The sequence below is a fragment of the Cetorhinus maximus genome, chromosome 14 (genome assembly GCF_964194155.1).
Source record: "Cetorhinus maximus chromosome 14, sCetMax3.hap1.1, whole genome shotgun sequence".
Classification (NCBI taxonomy): domain Eukaryota; kingdom Metazoa; phylum Chordata; class Chondrichthyes; order Lamniformes; family Cetorhinidae; genus Cetorhinus; species Cetorhinus maximus.
In genome coordinates this window covers 20052189-20071813 of record NC_135892.1, presented here as the reverse complement: position 1 = coordinate 20071813, position 19625 = coordinate 20052189, and the positions used below count along the sequence as shown (strand labels likewise).

Here is a 19625-nt window from a genome sequence, read left to right as displayed (position 1 = left end):
TGGTTAGGCCACACTTGGAATATTGTGTGCAATTCTGGTCACCACATTACCAGAAGGATATGGAGGTGTTGGAGAGGGTGCAGAGGAGGTTTACCAGGATGCTGCCTGGTCTGGAGGTTATTAGCTATGAGGAGAGATTGGAGAAACTCAGATTGTTCTCATTAGAGCGACGGAGATTGAGGGGCGACTTGATAAAAGTTTATAAAATTATGAGTGGCATGGACAGAGTAGATAGTCAGAAGCTTTTTCCCAGGGTGGAAGAGTCAATTGCTAGGGGAAATAGATTTAAGGTGAGAGGAGAAAACTATAGAGGAGATGTGCGGGGCAAGTTTTTTTACACAGAGGGTAGTGAGTGTTTGGAATTCGCTGCCAGAGAAGGTGGTGGAAGCAGGTACGATAGTGGTGTTTAAGAGGCAGCTTGACAAATACATGAATAGGATGGGAATAGAGGGATACGGACCCCGGAAGTGCAAAATGTTTTAGCTAACGGGCAATATGATCGGCGCAGGCTTGGAGTGCTGAAGGGCCTGTTCCTGTGCTGTACTTTTCTTTGTTCTTTGTTCTATAATTCCTAAATGGTCAGACCATCTGTTTTTGCAAAACAAAAACAGAATTACCTGGAAAAACTCAGCAGGTCTGGCAGCATCGGCAGAGAGGGGGGGGGGTGGGGGGAGAGAAGTGGGTGGGGCAGAACACCTGCGGTCTGTCCGCAAGAAAGACCCAAACCTCCCTGTCGCTTGCCATTTTAACACTCCACCCTGCTCTCTTGCCCACATGTCCGTCCTTGGCCTGCTGCATTGTTCCAGTGAAGCCCAACGCAAGCTGGAGGAACAGCACCTCATCTTCCGACTAGGCACTTTACAGTCTTCCGGACTGAATATTGAATTCAACAACTTTAGATCTTGAACTCCCTCCTCCATCCCCACCCCCTTTCCGTTTCTTCCCCCTCCTTTTTGTTTTTTCCAATAATTTATCTGGATTTTTCTTTTCCTACCTATTTCCATTATTTTTAAATCTATACCTGTAATGCCCTGTCAGTCTTTCCACCCCACCCCCACTAGAGCTGTCCCTTGAGTGTCCTGCCGTCCATTCTTAATTAGCACATTCGTTTAGATAATATCACCACCTTTAACACCTCTTTGTTCCTTTGTCTGTGACATCTTTTGATTATCTGCTCCTATCACTGCTTGCTTGTCCCTACAACCACCCCCCCCCCCACTTCTCTCTCTCTCGCTCCCCCCGCCCCAACCTTAAACCAGCTTATATTTCACCCCTCTCCTAATATTACTCAGTTCTGTTGAAGGGTCATGCGGACTTGAAACGTCAACTCTTTTCTTCTCCGCCGATGCTGCTAGACCTGCTGAGTTTTTCCAGGTAATTCTGTTTTTGTTTTGGATTTCCAGCATCCGCAGTAGTTTTTTGTTTTTATCTCTGTTTTTGCTGCTAGTTGAGGGATAAATTTTAGCCAAAACACCATGATAATTCCCCTGTGATTCTTCAAAATATTGCCATGTGGTCATTCACATCCGCCTTAAGAAAGGGCAGACAGGCCCTCAGTTTATCTGAAAAACACCACATTCAATAGTGCAGCGCTCGCCCAGTACTTCACTGGAAGTGTCAGTTTCGGGGCTAAGAGTGCTATCACTGAGCTAAGGCTGATACTCGGTCAGTAAGCAACAGCGTGTTGTAATATAAAAGCAAAATACTGCGGATGCTGGAAATCTGAAATAAAAACAGAAAATGCTGGAAAAACCTAGCAGGTCTGACAGCATCTGTGGAGAGAGAAACAGGGTTAACGTTTCGAGTCTGTGTGAATCTTCATACGGACTTGAAACGTTAACTATGCTGTAATGTTGGGTTGAGTACGGGGCTATCTTGCTGCAGTACCCTGGGCAGATGACTAATTGTCACTAACTTTTGCTGAGGTTTCAAACCACGCTATGAAGCCATTGTCCTTGCAGTAGCGATCCATCATCGCCGGGCTATTCTCCAAACCATCCCATTGCTGATCACATTTGTTTGCCAAGAGCACGGCAGGGATTGGCTTCCCGTTGGGCAGCTTCACTTTATTGTCCAAGTCACTTTTCCATTTCAGAACTGCATCAAATGTCGAGTGTCTAGATACATCAAAGACTGTGAAAGCTCCAACAGCTTCTTTATAATACACCCTTGTCATATTGCCGAACCGTTCTTGACCTGCGGCAGCCAAAAGTTACCCAAAACTGAATGTAATAAATTCCACAAGTGAGGACAGTTTTGCTTTTTTTCCAATTAACATAGAATGTGCAGTACAGAAACAGGCCATTCGGGCCCAATCGGTCCATGTTGCTTTTTATGCTCCACATAGTCCTCCTCCACCTTACTCTACCTTACGCTGTCAATGTATCCTTCTATTAATTTCTCCCTCATATACTTAGTTAGCTCCACCTTCAATGTATCTGTGCTATTATTCTTGGGATGTGGGTGACCAGGTGCCATATATTGACCCTTCCTAGCTGCACTGAGAAGGAGATGATGAATCTTGAACTGTTGCAGTCAGTGTGGTGTGTTGGACACCTGGGGAGTTGTACGTTCGACATCATGAGAGTTAAAGGTTAATAATCAAATTTCCTTGTATCTTGGAACAATAAGCTTTCCAATATAAACAGACAGCTTTGAAGTACCATGTTAAGAAACCATGGTTTAATTTCTGCTCCAAATGCCTGAGTATTATCCATGAGAAATGCTTCTTCAAGGAAATAAGTGACTCAACAGCATCTAGTGTAACAAACAAAGGTTGGATGATCCATTAAGTATAGCATAGTAGTATTAACCAATAACTTTCTATGACACAAAGGATTTGTGTGCAGTTGAATCAAAGTCATGTTTGAGAGATAAAAGCAAAAAACTGCGGATGCTGGAAATCCAAAACAAAAATAAAAATACCTGGAAAAACTCAGCAGGTCTGGCAGCATCTGCGAAGAGGAACACAGTTAACGTTTCGAGTCTGAATGACTCTTCAACAGAACTAAGTAAAAATAGAAAAGAAGTGAAATTTCAGCTGGTTTAAGTGGGGGGTGGGATAAGTAGAGCTGGATAGAGGGCCAGTGATAGGTGGAGATAACCAAAAGATGTCACAGACAAAAGGACAGAAGTGTTGAAGGTGGTGATATTATCTAAGGAATGTGCTAATTAAGGGTAGAAAGCAGGACAAGCAAGGTACAGATAGCCCTGGTGGGGGTGGGGTGGGGTGAAGGAATCGAAAAAGGCTAAAAGGTAGAGATAAAACAATGGATGGAAATACATTTAAAAATAATGGAAAAAGGTGGGAAAAGAAAAATCTACATAAATTATTGGAAAAAAAATAGGGGGATCGCAAAGGGGGTGGGGATGGAGGAGAGAGTTCATGATCTAAAATTGTTGAACTCAATATTCAGTCCAGAAGGCTGTAAAGTGCTTAGTCGGAAGATGAGGTGCTGTTCCTCCAGTTTGCGTTGAGCTTCACTGGAACTATGCAGCAGGCCAAGGACGGACATGTGGGAATGAAAGCAGGGTGCAGTGTTGAAATGGCAAGTGACAGGGAGGTCTGGGTCATGCTTGCGGACAGACCGAAGGTGTTCTGCAAAGCAGTCACCCAGTCTGCATTTGGTCTCTCCAATGTAGAGGAAACTGCATTGGGAGCAACGAATGCAGTAGACTAAATTGAGGGAAGTGCAAGTGATATGCTGCTTCACTTGAAAGGAAATCTGTTGTCCTTACTTGGCAACAGACCCACAGCAATGTGATTGACTTTTAAATGCCCTCTGAAATGGCCTAGCAAGCCACTCAGTATCAACAGGTACCGGCACTGGAAACGACAACGACAATCTCAGCCCTTTTTGACCCTGCAAAGTCCTCCTTACTAACATCTGGGGGCTAATGCCAACATTGGGAAAGCTACTTCACAGACTAGTCAAACAACAGCCTGATATAGTCATCCTCATGACATCATACCTTACAGATAATGTCCCAGACTCCACCATCACCATCCCTGGGTAGATCCTGTCCCACCAGCAGGCCAGGCCCAGCAGAGGTGGCAGCACAATGGTATACAGTCGGGTGGGAGTTGCCCTGGGACAACATTGGGTCAAACGTGGGCAAGGAAACCACGTACTGCTCTCCAGTGAGCATCACTTACAGGAAGCACTGAGGTGGCGAAGGCGCAGAATATGCTCTGGGTGGGGGGACTTCAATGTCCATCACCAAGATTGGCTCAGTAGCACTTAGCCGAGTCCTAAGTGACATAGCTGTTTGGGTTGGCAACAGGTGGTGAGGGAACCAACAAGAGGGAAAAACAGACTAAACCTCTTTCTCACCAACCTGCCTGCTGCAGATGCGTCTGCCCATGAGAGTATCGGTAGGAGTGACTATCGCACAGCCATTGCGGAGACGAAGTCCCACCTTCACATTGAGGATACCCTCCATCGTGTTGTGTGGCACTACCACCGTGCTAAATGCTGGATTTTGAACAGATCTAGCAACTCAAGACTGGGCATCCATGAGGCGCTGTGGGCCATCAGCAGCAGCAGAATTTGTACTTGAACACAATCTGTAACCTCATGGCCTGGCATATCCCCCACTCTACCATTACCATCTAGCCAGGGGATCAACCCTGGTTGAATGAAGAGTGCGGGAAGGCATGCCAGGAGCAACACCAGACATACCTAAAAATGAGGTGTCAACCTGGTGAAGCTAGAACACAGGACTATTTACATGCCAAACAGCATAAACAGCAAGTGATAGACAGAGCTAAGTAATCCCATAACCAACGGATCAGATCTAAGCTCTGCATTCCTGCCACATCCAGTCGTGAATGGAGGTGAACAATTAAAGAACTCATTGGAGGAGGAGGATCCACAAATATCCCCATTCTCAATGATGGAGGAGCCCAGCACAGCAGTGCAAAAGATAAGGCTGAAGCATTTGCAACATTCTTTAGCCAGAAGTATCGAGTTCATGATCCATCTCAGACTCCTCTGGAGCTTCCCAGCATCACAGATGCCAGTCTTCGGCCAATTCGATTCACTCCATGTGATATAAAGAAATGGCTGAAGGCATTGGATACTGCAAAGTCTATGGGCCCTGACAATATTCCAGCAATAGCACTGAAGACTTGTGCTCCAGAACTTGCCGCGCCCTAGCCAAGCTGTTCCAGTACAGCTACAACACTGGCATCTACCCAGCTATGTGGAAAATTGCCCAAAACATCCTGTACGCAAAAAGCAGGACAAATCCAACCCAGCCAAATATCTCCCTATCAGTCTACTTTCGATCGTCAGCAAAGTAATGGAAGGGGTCATCAACAGTGCTATCAAGCGGCACTTGCTTAGCAATAACTTGCTCACTGATGCCCAGTTTGGGTTCCGCCAGGGCCACTCAGCTCCTGACCTCATTACAGCCATGGTTTAAACATGCACAAAAGAGCTGAACTCCTGAGGTGAGGTGACAGTGACTGCCCTTGACATCAAGGTAGCATTTGACCGAGTGAGGCATCAAGGAGCCCTAGCAAAACTGGAGTCAATGGGAATCAGGGGGGTAACTCTCTGCTGGTTGGAGTCATACCTAGCACAAAGGAAGATTGTTGTGTTTGTTGGAGGTCAATCATCTCAGCTCCAGGACATCACTGCAGGAGTTCCTCAGGGTAGTGTCCTCGGCCCAAACATCTTCAGCTGCTTCGTCAACGACCTTCCTTCCATCATAAGGTCAGAAGTGGGGATGTTAGCTGATGATTGCACAATGTTCAGCACCATTCACGCCTCCTCAGATACTGAAGCAGTCCATGTCCAAATGCAGCAAGACCTGGACAATATCCAGGCTTGGGCTGACAAGTGACAAGTAACATTAATGCCACACAAGTGTCAGGCAATGACCATCTCCAACAAAAGAGAATCCAACCATCGCCCCTTGATGTTCAATGGCATTACCATCACTGAATCCTTCTATTACTATCAACATCCTGGGACTTACCATTGACCAGAAATTGAATTGGACTAGCCATATAAATACTGTGGCTACAAGAGCAGGTCCGAGGCTAGGAATCATGCTATGAGTAACTCACATCCTGTCTCCCAAGAACCTGTCCACCATCTACAAGGCACAAGTTAGGATTGTGATGGAATACTGTCCACTTGCCTGGATGAATGCAGCTACTACAACACTGAAGAAGCTGGACACCATCCAGGACAAAACAGGCCACTTGCTTGGCACCACATCCACAAACATTCCCCCCCTGCACCACCGATGCACAGTAGCAGCAGTTGTACCATCTACAAGTTGCACTGCAGGAATTCACCAAGGCTCCTTAGACAGCACCTTCCAAACCCACAACAACTACCACCTAGGGCGCCACAAGGACAGCAGATAGATGGGAACACCACCACCTAGAAGTTCCCCTCCAAGTCACTCACTATCCTGACTTGGAAATATATCGCTGTTCCTTCACTGTTGCTGGGTTAAAATCCTGGAACTCCCTTCCTAACAGCACTGCGAGTGTACCTACACCACATGGACTACAGCGGTTCAAGAAGGCAGCTCACCACCACCTTTTCAAGGGCAACTCGGGATGGGCAGTAAATGCTGGCCCAGCCAGCAAAGCCAACATCCTGTGAATGAATTTTTAAAAAGTCACAGAGGTTGACACCGGAGCATCGACCACAGTGGTGGGAGAACACATCTTTAAATACCTCGGAGAGGGTACCCAGCCATCGAGTTTGGAGCAAACCACCGTTCAGCTAAAAACTTGTGCTGGAAAGGCAATGCAGGTGAAAGGCATCACCTCTGTACTTGTATCATACAGGCAACACAGCCCAGCTGCCAGTGATTGTTGTAATAGGAGAAGGACCTAGCCTTCTGGTCATGATTGGTTAAAAAAAATTAAACTGAACTGGTCAGAAAGTTTTCAAGTTAGAACAGGAAGAAATCCTGAGTTGACAAGTGAATATGATAGTGTCTTTTGGAATGAGATAAAAGGATATAAGGATCCCTCAGGTCAGAGTTGGTTCCACGGGAAAATCATGAAGAGAAGCTAAACGAATGTAGTTCCACTCTGAACCAACTGAAGAAACAGTTGGAAGAAAAAACTCAACAGTGTTCAAAGTTCCAAGAGGAAGCCACAAGATACAGAAGAGAGACAGAAGAACAGAAGAATCAGTTGATAGAGACAAAAGAGGCATTAGAAGGAAGAGTCATGGAACTTTCCAAGGTGTGAATGAGTAGCTCAACCCTCGAACTGCACCAAGTTATAATATCACCAGAGAGAAATTTCGCTGACGGTGAAATCAAAATGAAGGATTAGACAAAACCCTGTGGCAAACACAAGAAGAAAAAACAGAAATCAAATCTGAAAAGCCAATGTGATATGTATCCAGAACCCCCTCTGCAACCGAGAAGGGTTACTCACCAATTGAAAAAGAAGGCTTATCTGTCGTATTTGGATTAAAGTAATTCCATCAATATTTGCATAGTCGACACTTCACCATAGTGTCAGATCACAAGCCACTGTTTGGTTTGTTTAGTGAAGATAAGGCACTCCCAGCCTCTGCTAGAATTCAAAGGTGGGCTTTCATTTTGTCAGGATACGAGTGCAATTTTATGCACCGTCCGGGTGTGCATATAGCAAATGCAGACTCCCTCAATCATCTTCCTTTGCCAGATAGTATTACACATGCTCCAGTACCTCAAGAGATTGTACTTGTGTTGAATTTTCTGAAGTCCTCGCCAGTCTGTGCGAATAAAAAATTGGACAAACCGGGATCCAATCTTATCAACAGTCCGAGAACAGATATTGCAAGGTCAAATGCACAGGTCTCTGAAGAATTAAAACCATTCTGTGCTCGTAAATCTGAACTGAGTTGTCAAGACGGTGTCTTGTTATTGGGAGTCGTCATCCCTCTGCAAGGAAGGGAACCACCATTGACAGAGTTTCATAGTGCACATCCAGGCATTTCGAAAGTGAAGATGCTCGCACAAAGTTATATCTGGTGGCCAGGTATAGACAGTGATATAGAAAAAATGGTTCAACACTGTCTCCAGTGTCAGCAACAGCAGAAGTTGCCCATTTCAGCTCCACTGCATCTTTGGAGTGGCCTGGTCGTCCCTGGGTTAGACTACTAATAGACTATGTAGGTCCATTTTTAGATACTATGTTATTAATGATCATCGACGCGCATTCAATCTCACCTACATCGTGTGCAACTATTGAAAAGCTGAGCCAATGTTTTAGTGTACATGACCTAACAGAAGTCATTGTTTCGGATAATGGTACTACTTTCACTAATATGGAATTCCAGAGATTCATGAACCTAAATGGGAGTAAACATGTCAAACAGCACCGTATCATCACTCATCCAATGGTTTAGCAGAAAGAGCAGTACAAACCTTTAAAACAGACATGAAGAAACTACCCGAAGGAACTTAGAAACATGAATTTCAAGATTTTGTTTCAGCTATCACACGACCCCTTATGCAACTACAGGTTCAACTCCTTCTGAATTGCAAATTAAACATCACCTTCATACAAGACTGAGTCTAGTATTCCCTAACTTAAAGGGGAAGGTGAAGAAAAACCAGAGTAGTCAGAAAGTGAATCATGATGTTCACAGTAAAGATCGTAAATTTACTGTGGGGGAGACAGTTTTTGTGCAAAATTTTGCAATTAGACCGAGATGGGCTCCTAGTCCAATCGTCTCTGAAATAGGACCTTTGTCACATCAGGTGGAAGTGGAAAACAGGATTGTTCGGAAACATGTGGATCATCTCAGAAGTAGAGAGACACCCCAACAACCAGTTACTCCACATGAAATTGAATTCGAAGCTTTGATCCCTAAGATGCCAGATCGACAAAGAATAGACATACCTGGTGCCTCTGTTGAAGTAAATGATTCTGAACCGCCATTATCAAAGGATGTCCCTGATGCTGCAGTTCCCGGTCAAGTTGACCCAATGGAAGAATCTCAAGTTGTAGAGTTGTGTTGCTCTACCCGAATCAGAAAACCACCTCAAAGACTAAATCTATAATTGCATGAACTGTATATATTTGTATATGATTTGGGTTGAGATATTTTTGTAAATGAGAGATAACATTAAAGGGGGGGGAATGTAGTAATTGTAAGTTAAACCTTTCATACTGTTATGGGGATCATGTGACTGTACAGACGAATCAGCCCTAAGTGCGGGTAGTCTTAGGGATGGAGCTTTCTAGCCTTGGTCTCAGTACAAGCATGTAGCTTCATCGGGAGCTCTGTAAATAAAGTTTACTGTTTCTTACAAGAAACCTGCCCGGTACTCCAAGTTTATTACAGTTGCCCTATTACCATTTCTCTAATAATAGACTCTAGCATTTTGCCTACTACTGATGTTAGGCTAACTGACCTTTGGTTCCCCATTTTCTTTCTTCTTCCTTTCTTAAGTATCGGTGTTATGTTTTCTATTTTCCAATCGTTGGGAACTATTCTTGAATCTAAGAATTCTGGAAGATCAAAACCAATGCAATCAATGGGTGGAATTTTCCGCTCCGGAGACTATGTGTAATGGCAGGTGTAAAGGCGACGCATTTCCTGCTGGCCAACGTAGTAGGGTTCCACGCCAGATTGCCCACTTTTCAGCTCATTATATATGCATGAACATGAAGCACATCATTACTCAATGGCTCATCTTTCCGGGAGCCATATTTAAACTGCACCCATTCACCCATTCTCTCTCTGCAGCCCGGGACTTGTTGTGCTGACCAGTAGAATGGCCCTTAAGAAAACAAAGCACGCTGCTCTGAAGCTTAGCAACACCACACTAGCGGCACTCCTCCAGGCAGTCAGGACTGACGGGACATACTTTTCCCTCGTGATGGGAATTGGAGGACCGCCAAGGATTGGGAGCAGATCATCAGGGCGGTGAGCGCTAACGTGCCCCAGAAGAGAACTGCCATCCAGTGCAGGAAGAGGATCTCTTCCACTGCACCAGGCTGAGTCTACCTTCTCACTCTCAGCTCACACGCTCAGAAGCCCACCTGGCATTTGCAGGGTGCCTGCGCCAAAGGTGAGATTGGCATCTCCAAGCCAGTGAGGACCAATTAACAGCTCCTCGGAAACTGGGAGTGCTTTGTAATGTTGGTCACTGTGCAGCCAATGACTCATTATCTCTTCTCTCTTTAACAGGCGCCAGCAGGGAGAAGAAGAGGGCCACCAACAGCCAGCTCATCAGCCCCAGCCCCCACACCACCTCAGATGAGGATCCTGAGGACCCATTAGATGTTAAGCTATCACAGCGTCCAACCGCACCCTCCACCAGCACAGAGACGCACATCTCAGTGGCACCTAGTTCTAGGGCAAGCTCAGGGTCTTCATCTGGTGAGCTCAGTACAGATTTGGGTCCACAGCAGGTGGAGGCAGGGATACCCGAGTTCAGTGGCACTTGGACTACTGCACAAGGCCAAGCTTCTGCTGAGTCCGAGTCAGATGATGAGCCTGTGAACTCAGCCCTAACGCAGATGTTGGAGCTGCAAAAACAGACACGGGTATAGCAGGTAGGGTTATCAGAGGCCGCCACCACATTAGAATGGAGGATAGAGGAATCAGTCTGCGTTCAGTCTCATGCCATTGTACCAATGTGCCAGCACACCGAGGTCAACATTGGTAGGATTGCAGACCGCCATGGAGACCTTGGTCCAGAACTTTGCTCCTGATCTGCACAAGGACCTACACTCCTTCGCTCTAGCCATAAGTCAGATCCATCAGTGACTAGGCAAGAGGGGGACGGGGCACCTCAACTTTACTCCAGGTGCCCCTTTTCCTCAAGGAGTCAGGCAGGGGTCCTTGGGCACCCATATGGAGGAGGAGCACCAGCCAGACACCCTGGGGTCATCCACCCAGGTGACTCAGAGTGTACAGCCACTCCCAATCCCCTCTGCCTGTGACCCCATCAACTCCAGGATGCACCTGCGCCACAGCAGGAGACCCAAAACAGGCTGGAGCTCTCCACAGGATGCCTGCCAAGGTCATCACAGGCAACAGGGTGTAGCAGTCAGCAGGCTGCTTCCACTTCTGCTGTGGATGTCAGGGATGCACCAAGACATTGCGTTAGGATAAGAAAAAATAAGAAATACCAAGAGCACAAAGGTGGCAGGGGTGTTCATAATCTATTTAATTTGCACATATATAAATAGAAATTATTACTGTCAATTTATCTAGAATGTCTCTTCAATCTGATGATATGCTTTATAGTCAGTCAAGTGTAACAGATGCCCCACCCTCTCACAAATGTCCCATCTTGTGCATCAGTGTATGGTGTTTCACACCATCTCATTATAGCGCCTGACCATTCTCTGCACAGTGGCGACATGAGAAAAGCCTTTGGCTCTAAGAACTTTGTGGTTGGGCAATGCATCTCTGAGGTCTGCTTCAGAGGTTCGTATAATGTTGCCTCATGAGTTTGGAAGCTGCTGGCTGGTTTAGTCTCCTGATACTTCTGCATTGAAGAGTGCTCAATGTGGATCTTAGAGGATTGAATGGTGACATGCATTGCAGTCAATCTCAGTTGCTGCATCTTTCACTGGCTTCCATGTAATGTCTGCCAGCCTTGAGTGTGGTTTACATATTCATCAAAACTCTGCTCTTATGCGCTCCTGGAGGCCTGCAGCGTTATCTCATGTCCACGTGTACACCTAAACATCACCCCAGTAGAAGTCTCCACTTTTCCACCTGCATGATGCAGAGCTATGGACCTTGCTGACATATGTTGAGCCTTGAGATTCTTGCTAGAGGGCTAAAACTATGCTAGATTGGAGGTGTGTGTAACAGCCACTGATGCCGCAATTTGACATGGGAGGATGCTGTGCTGGGCAAGTGCTCGTTACAATGGCATCAATGTGTCTGGATTCCATGTGGATATGTTAGACCAGTGGAATAAAAATGTGGAGTCTCAAATGGGATCACAGTGAAGCTCCAATACATCTGATATGTGCTCTTTATTATCAAAGATGTGAGTATTCAATGTCTAAAAGAAGTGTCAGAATTTTCAAGCCCACAGATGCCAAGGCTAGGTTGTACAGGAACTTGGGAGACTCCAAACGGAGGCATGGTCATGAGTGTTTGACAGAGATCAGACTATGATGCTGTTGAAGCCTCCAGAGTCCACTGAAAATGAGCAGAAGTGCAGGCTCGCATCTATGACTGAGAGTTACAGATGACTGTGTCCTTAAGATTGATCTCTTGCTGGGGATTCAGTATGATGATGAGCCTGAACACTTGTCTTGCATGAGCAATTGCCTGTGCAGAGATACTGCAGTGCAGATTCAGGTTAGACCTCAGACATCAGGATGAGAACCACTGAGTGACGATTGTCCTTCTTGAGGTGTCTTGCAACACTGCAGGCATACTGATACGAGGATTGCAGTGCTGCCCCTGCCTCTTGAAGGCTGCTGTAGGTATTGAAACATTGATCAGATGCTTGAAGAGGCTGCACCTTATTTACTCTGTTCACAAAATGCACTGTTGGAGTTATTACCCCATAACAGAAAGGCCACATGCTCCAGAAGCTACCTTGTCTTCCAAGGATGAGGACATTGTGACGCGAGAGTGTAATTACTCGTTAAGAGATAAATATGCTTCATTGAGTTGCTGAGGATCTCAACGAGGGTATTACCCAGCATGGAGGGCACTGATGAAAGAGGCTCGTATGAGCTAGTTGTCATCATCATCCTCCTGGAATCTGGTGGTATATGCCTCTCACGTGCACACCTGCTTCATCTGGCGTCTGCTTTGGCCTCTTCCTCTGGAGACTCAGCTTGCTTGCCCTCATCGATGTCCTCCTCATTGGAAGAGACTTGCAGCTCCTCCATCTCTCGTTCTGCCAAGTCATCCCCCCTTTTGGATTGCCAGGTTGTGTAAAACGCAGCAAGTCACGATGATGCAGGAGACCTTTGGGGGAGAGTACTGAAGAGCGCCGCCTGACCTGTCTAGACATCGAAAACGCATTTTCAATCTGCCACTGGTCTGCTCAATCATTGAGCGTGTTGCAGAATGAGTATTGTTGTATCTCTCTTCCGAACGGGCGTCATCAGCCACTTTTTTTGCGGGTAACCTTTGTAATCAAGGAGCCAACCTGTGACACCTGCGAATGATTCAAGAAGTATGAGTCGTGGCAACTTCCAGGGTATTTCACGTGTACCTGCATAATCTGCTTCTGGTGACTACAGACCAGCTACACATTGAGAGAGTGGAACCCTTTCCTGTTGATGAATTGTATTGGCTGTTTTTGGGGAGCTCTTAAAGCCATGTGTGGAGTCGATGGCACCCTGCACCTGCGGGAATCCATAGATCACTGCAAAGCCCACTGCTCTGGCAGCCTGGTTAGCTTCTTCTGGGGAGAACTGGATGTAATTGTGTGCCTTGTGAAACAAGGCATTGGTAACCTCTTGGCTGCACATAAGAGCAGATGCTTGTGAAATCCCATAGAGGTCTCCATGTAGAGCCCTGGAACAAGCCACTCACATAAAAGTTCAGAGCAGTGGTTGTTTGAGAGCCACTGGCAAAGGATAATCTCCCAGTCCCTGCGGCATCAGCTCCTTCTGGAGAATGTGGCAGATGTGAGCCACCACACTCCTCCCCAAGCGAAGGTGTCTGTGGCACTGTCTCTCGCTCATCTGTATGTATGTGAAGCATCTTCGGCACATCCTTGGTCGTGCAAAGCGCCTCCGTTGAATGGATCTGTCAGCCTCGGCTTCAGAGTCTTGAGGATGTCCCACTGGCGCTTCTTCATCAGGGCGAGGCTCTTCCCTTTGCCCAATCTGACGACGATGAGCCCTTCTCCTCCTCCTCCTCCTCGGTTGCCTGATTGTCAGGAAAAAGGCAATGTTGGCTGCTCCATCTGTTATGCACTCGTGCTTGTTTCTGCGGGAACATTGAACAGAAACTTGAATGAACATAAGGCTGCAATGGTCACTTTCCAGTTGCAAGCTAGGGAGTCATTGTGAAACCCATTGGTTGCATTCATACCAGCCATTCCATACCTACATCATCCCTTGCAGCACTATCACTGCTTGGAGGATCACCATTTGGGCCCCCCCTCCCCAAGCACTCCCCAACAAATGCCATAGGCATGACGGAGCTTTCACACAGGGGCTTGGATCTGACTGAGTGCTCCCAGGCAATAGCAGCCTCAATCAGGGCATTGTCAGACTGAATCCCTTTGCATTTTGGCCGTTGCCCCTTTACAATTGGATCCTTCTGAGTCTCATGATTTGCTAAGAGACGGACAAAAGGCCTTTGTAAGCCAATCAAAAAATGGCCCCAATTGGGAATAGGCTCTTGTAAGAATGCACAATGTGAGTTAAGATGCAACAATTCCTAAATTAAAATTTGACTGTTCCTAACCTGTCTCAGCTGTGCCTTCCTCTCCATTTATAAAAGCAGAAATGAGTAGGGTACCCCTTCAATCAGCCACAAGTGCATTAGTTGACTCCTCCCACAAGCCCTGAAAGCCCTCCCCAGGCGATTTTTTTTCATACTTTGCTTTTCAACTGCGTCATTGGATCTGCTAGAAAAATGGCTGTGCTGAGGCTTAACTATGAGACCAGCTTCCAGCCCCCCCACCCCACTGTGACTGCTAAACCCATCATGCAGAAAGAGAATTATGTACACGTTTCCCTCCCTCTAATCACACTCCTTCCACCCCCTCTAATCCTTAACCCTACAGTCATTGCAGTTGTTCTCCCTGTCCTCCCCCGAACGTTTAATGTTGATGTCCTGATGCTCCATGTAGACCTGACCCCTCCCCATCCTGAGGCCCATTAGACTGTGACTTACTGAGACTCCCCCACCACCCCACCCCCTGCCATGAGACCATCAAGTGTACCCCCTACATTACCTGTTCCCCACATACAGGCTGCAGATGGCTCCCCTGACTGGCTGTGCCATTTGTGGTCCAGTACCAAGCCATAAATTCCCAGGACTGATGTGTGTGAGGGACTGGCCACACCCTGCACACCATGCTGGACACAACTGACACAGGACTGACAGGCTCTCCCCCTCCCTGGACTAGGACAGGCAATGCCAAACACAATACTCCAAGTATACTTGGAGCATAAATCCCTTGGACCGACTGTGCTTTCTGGTCCTAATTTAAGCATCTCCCCACCGCACCCCCACTGCCGCATCCCAGTCATGTGTTTCTGTGCTCTCTTCTTCAGTCATCCTCCCTCTCCCCCCCAAGTCATGTGTCTTTGTGCACTCTTTCCCTGGGCTCTATTGCCACACTCCTCCACCATTCCCAGCCCCCAATCAAGCCCTTGCCTTCCAGCCAACTTCCCATGCCTCTGCCTTGTTTCACCTCCTCTCTCCCCCGATCCCAGTCAAGCCTTTGCCTTCCAACCCGACCAGCCCTCCCACCTTCCCGCTGGTCTCTCATGGCTCTGAGCCTCCGCACTTGATTTCCCACTGGTCTTGCCTGCACAGACTTGGCACGAAGTTGGAGCAGCTGGGAAGGCAGGACAGTGAAAGGTAGGCGAGTGCTGCGCGCACACACCTCGAGGTTGCGAGTGAACTGCTGTTGACCAGGTGCACATCAGTTATGCTGAGCTGTGAAGCACGCTGATCTAATTAGCCACCGACATGGCCATTTCATTTGGTGTGGGGGCGTGATTCTGGCAAGCTAGATTTTTAATGAGTATTCATGAGATTCAAATGCATGCAAATGCGGTTCTCAACATGGTGCAGTGGGCTACCCAACCTGCCATGAAAGTTGGAAGCATAAAATTTCATACTATTTTTACGCCTGCGGGAAACTGACTTTTTGGCGCTCTCCAAATTTTCCCGTCCCACCCGCCTCGACGCTCGCTGCTGCAGAAAATCCCGCCCAATATCTCTATAGCCAGCTCTTTTAAAACACTGGGATGCTGGGTATCAGGTTTAGTGAATTTGTTACCATTTAATACCATTAATTTCTCCAGCACTATTTCTTTACTCAGACTGATTTCTTTAAATTCCTCATTCTCGCTGGACCCTTGGTTCACAATTATTTCCAGAATGCTTCTCGTGCCTCCGACCATGAAGATACATACAAACTATTTGATTCATATCTCTGCCATTTCTTTACTCCCAGTACAATTTCACCTGTCACTGCTTCTAATGAGCGCATGTTTACTTTGACTAATCTCTTCCTATTTACATATCTATAGAGAAATTTACAATCTGTTTTATGTCCCTTGTTGAGTTACTCTCATATTCTCTTTTCATCCCTTGTAAATTACTTGGTCATCCTCTGCTGAATTCTAAAATCCATACAATCCTCAGGCTTATTACTTTTCTGGCAAGTCTCTTTCTTTGATCTACTCAGAGAAAGAGAAATCTTTAATTTCTCTTGTTGGCTATGGTTGGACCGCTTTTTCTGTGAGGGTTTTTGTGCCTTAAAGGAATGTATGTTTATTTCAAATTATAAATTAATTCCTAAATTGCTATCCATTACTTCTCTATTGTCATATTTCCCAATCTACCATAGCCAACTCGCCCCTAAAACCTACATTGTTTGCTTTGTTTAGATTTAACACCTTAATCTCAGACTTTACTAAATCACTTAAAACTCGATGTAAAATTCTATCATATTATGGTCACTCTTCCCTAGAGGCCCCTTTACTACACGTTTGTTAATTAACCCTTTCTCATTGCACAAAACTGAATTTAAAATAGCTTGTTCTCTAATTGCTTTCTCAACATGCTGATCTGGAAAACTATCTTGTGTACATTCTATGAACGTGTGCTGCACACTATCACTGCAAATTTAGTTTGCTCCGTCTATATGAAGATTGAAGTCCACATGATTGCTCTTTTAAACTTGTTACACGCACCTGCAATTTCTTATTATTATATTAGGATACATCTCGGGGCAAGAGGACAGACTTATCTATTCCTGATATTCAGAAGTACAGTGACACATAGAAACTCAAGATATGAAAAGAGAAAGGCTGTTGAGCTCATTAACCCTTGTTAGTATTGCATATTTGCAGACAGACAAAGTGAGAGAACTATATTAGACCAGGAATGCATTAAACAAGGAATTCCTAGGGAGGCCTTTCTTTGGGGATAGGTCTGAGGTGAGATCACAAACTCTCCCTGTTGCAGAGATGTGCCCCTGACCCATCTTGGGTTATTTTGGATAATATGAGTGTATTTCCTTCATCAATTTTAGCATTATGCCAGCCTCAGCTAGAGGGGAGGGATCTCCCTGTGGCTCCTTGCCACAGCACAAGTGGGATAGATCTCAGCAAGAGATTTTTAATAAGTTTAAAATATTTCAAGTTTGTTGCTCTCCCATTCGGAAATCAGTTTTAATAAAAATAAAATGCATGTCCCAGTTCTACCAGGAAACCACCCCCCCCCCCCATAAATTATAAAGCGTTTGTGTGTGTGAATACAATGTAGCATGAGAGACAGCCACAAATTTCTGTAACGACTACAGCATCTGACTGAGTGAATGCAGATGGTTGGGAGGATGTATGTGGGTAGAGGTGATTGTGTCAATTGATATGTGCATGAGCAGATAATTACAATTAACTCACATATTTATCCAGAAAATGAGTGATTTGTAGATGTTTCATTCCCTTCACTTGACAGCTTGTGAACTGCCCCAAGTATCAATGGGGCAGTGTCACCAGTTTCCGCAGTGACTCGTGTCTGATTCATCCAGCAATCACTGTGCTTTATTTAGTGTAGCTGTTGAACTGCAGGCTGAATTACTGTGAGAATTTTGTTCAAACTATTTTAAGCTATGCAGAGGATAACACAATTTTAATTATAGGTGATGGAAGATATTGATATTCTTAAAGAAAATAATATAACTTAAGGATCCAATATTTAAGAGGCGATTTTTAATTGTGGAGGGAAGCCAGCGGAAATGGATGGCAATCCCATGTACATTTGAGTTGGACCTCTCATGGCTTTTAACTATCAGGCTTCTAATGAGTTGTGTGGATCAACAATTCACCTATTTCAGCAACATCTTGCATTTATATACTGTTATGAAACATCTCATGGCACTTCACAGAAACATAGTCAGACTAAAATTGAAATTGAGCTAAAGAAGGCGATGTAAGCAAGGGTAACTAAAAGCTTGGTCAAAGAGGTAGGTTTTAAGGTGCATCTTAAAGGAAGAGAGAGGTGTGGAGGTTTAAAGAAGGAATTCCATTCCTTGGGCTTAGATGGCAGTAGGTACACTCTCAAATGGTGGGGTAAAGGGAGTGGGAGATGGACAAGTGGCCAGAATTGGAGGAGCACAGAAATCTTGGATGACCGCAGGATTGGTGGGATAAATATTGGCCAGGACACCAGAGATAATTCTCCTACTGTTTTCGAAATAGTGCTGTTATGGCACAGCCGATGGTAAATGCTGAGCTGCTCAAATCCTAAAGGGAAACTTGAAACAACTGCCACAACTGTTTTGCAATTTGTGTAAATTTCGAGATGCATAACTTGAATTCAGTAGTAATAAGACACCAAGTCTTATAGGTTACTTACAAAACTAAATTAAAGCTTTATTAATAGAAGAAATTATTTTAAATACATACATAGATCTATAAATTACAATTATGATAACTTCTAAACCCCTAGTTAATCTAACTTCCAGTTCATTTTCGTTACGGCAACAGTAAGACACAAAGATTTTAAAAGACCCAGGCAAAGAAATATGATACACCGAACAATCCAATTCAAAGTGAGTTTTCCTCACTTCAGTACTTTGTCGACAGCAGCTTGAGGCATAGATGCTGAAGGCATTTCACACTTGTTAGATCTTAGAATGCCTACTCTTACACACAGCCTTCGCTTCTTTATACATATTTTCCCCTTTGAATGCAAAGTCCCATTGTTTCACTATGTCTTTGGACTTTATCTTTCTAATAATAAAAATCTTTCATAGTACCAAGTTTACCAGTAATCTTTGGGAAAAATAAACATGCTGTTTCTTAACTTCCCCCGGCTAGGTGTAGTATTTCACTCTTACTCTTTGAATCCAAGCTAGTCTGGTTTATTTAAAATACAAATGTTCCCTTTACCTCTAACATTCTACAACTTCTCCCATGTTTACCTACTTAACATTTCAAACCCAGTTTATCTTCTGACACATCAAAGCCTTCAGACCAGCTGCCTTTAATTCAATTAGGTCACACACACACATAGGCCCATAGACACAAACCCCACTTTTACTCTACAATAAATCCCAATAACATAATGAGAATTATTATATCTTCCTGACAAGAGCCATGGAATCTTTTCCATCCATCTAAAAGCGAAGACAAAGCACTTTTACCTGCTAGCAGTAAAGGAGCATGGACGTGTATCACGGGAGGCTAACTGAGGATTGGTGAAAAGATTCATCCTTCCTGTTCACCTGTCACAGAATCCCAAAGTGACATCAGGTTTATTGCTTCTTTCTCTAAGGAAGCGGGTTCCATCTATCTGATTTCTTTGAGCTAACCCAGTTGGGAAAGATCTACATTGTTTTGGACCCATGCTAGGTTGGTAATTTAGGAAGGGAAAGCACAGCAGAGATACTACATAGGATTCAGGCCTGCCACTGAGCTAAAAGGTACATAGATTCATATGCTCATATTTTTAGTGTCTTATCAA

General features: G+C 45.1%; 1 protein-coding gene across 1 annotated transcript in view; it reads left to right on the top strand.

Annotated features, from left to right (window-relative positions):
* Positions 1–19625, top strand: part of LOC144690022 (androglobin-like) — a 162919-nt gene that overhangs the window by 16489 nt on the left and 126805 nt on the right. The gene's annotated exons all lie outside the window — the stretch shown is intronic.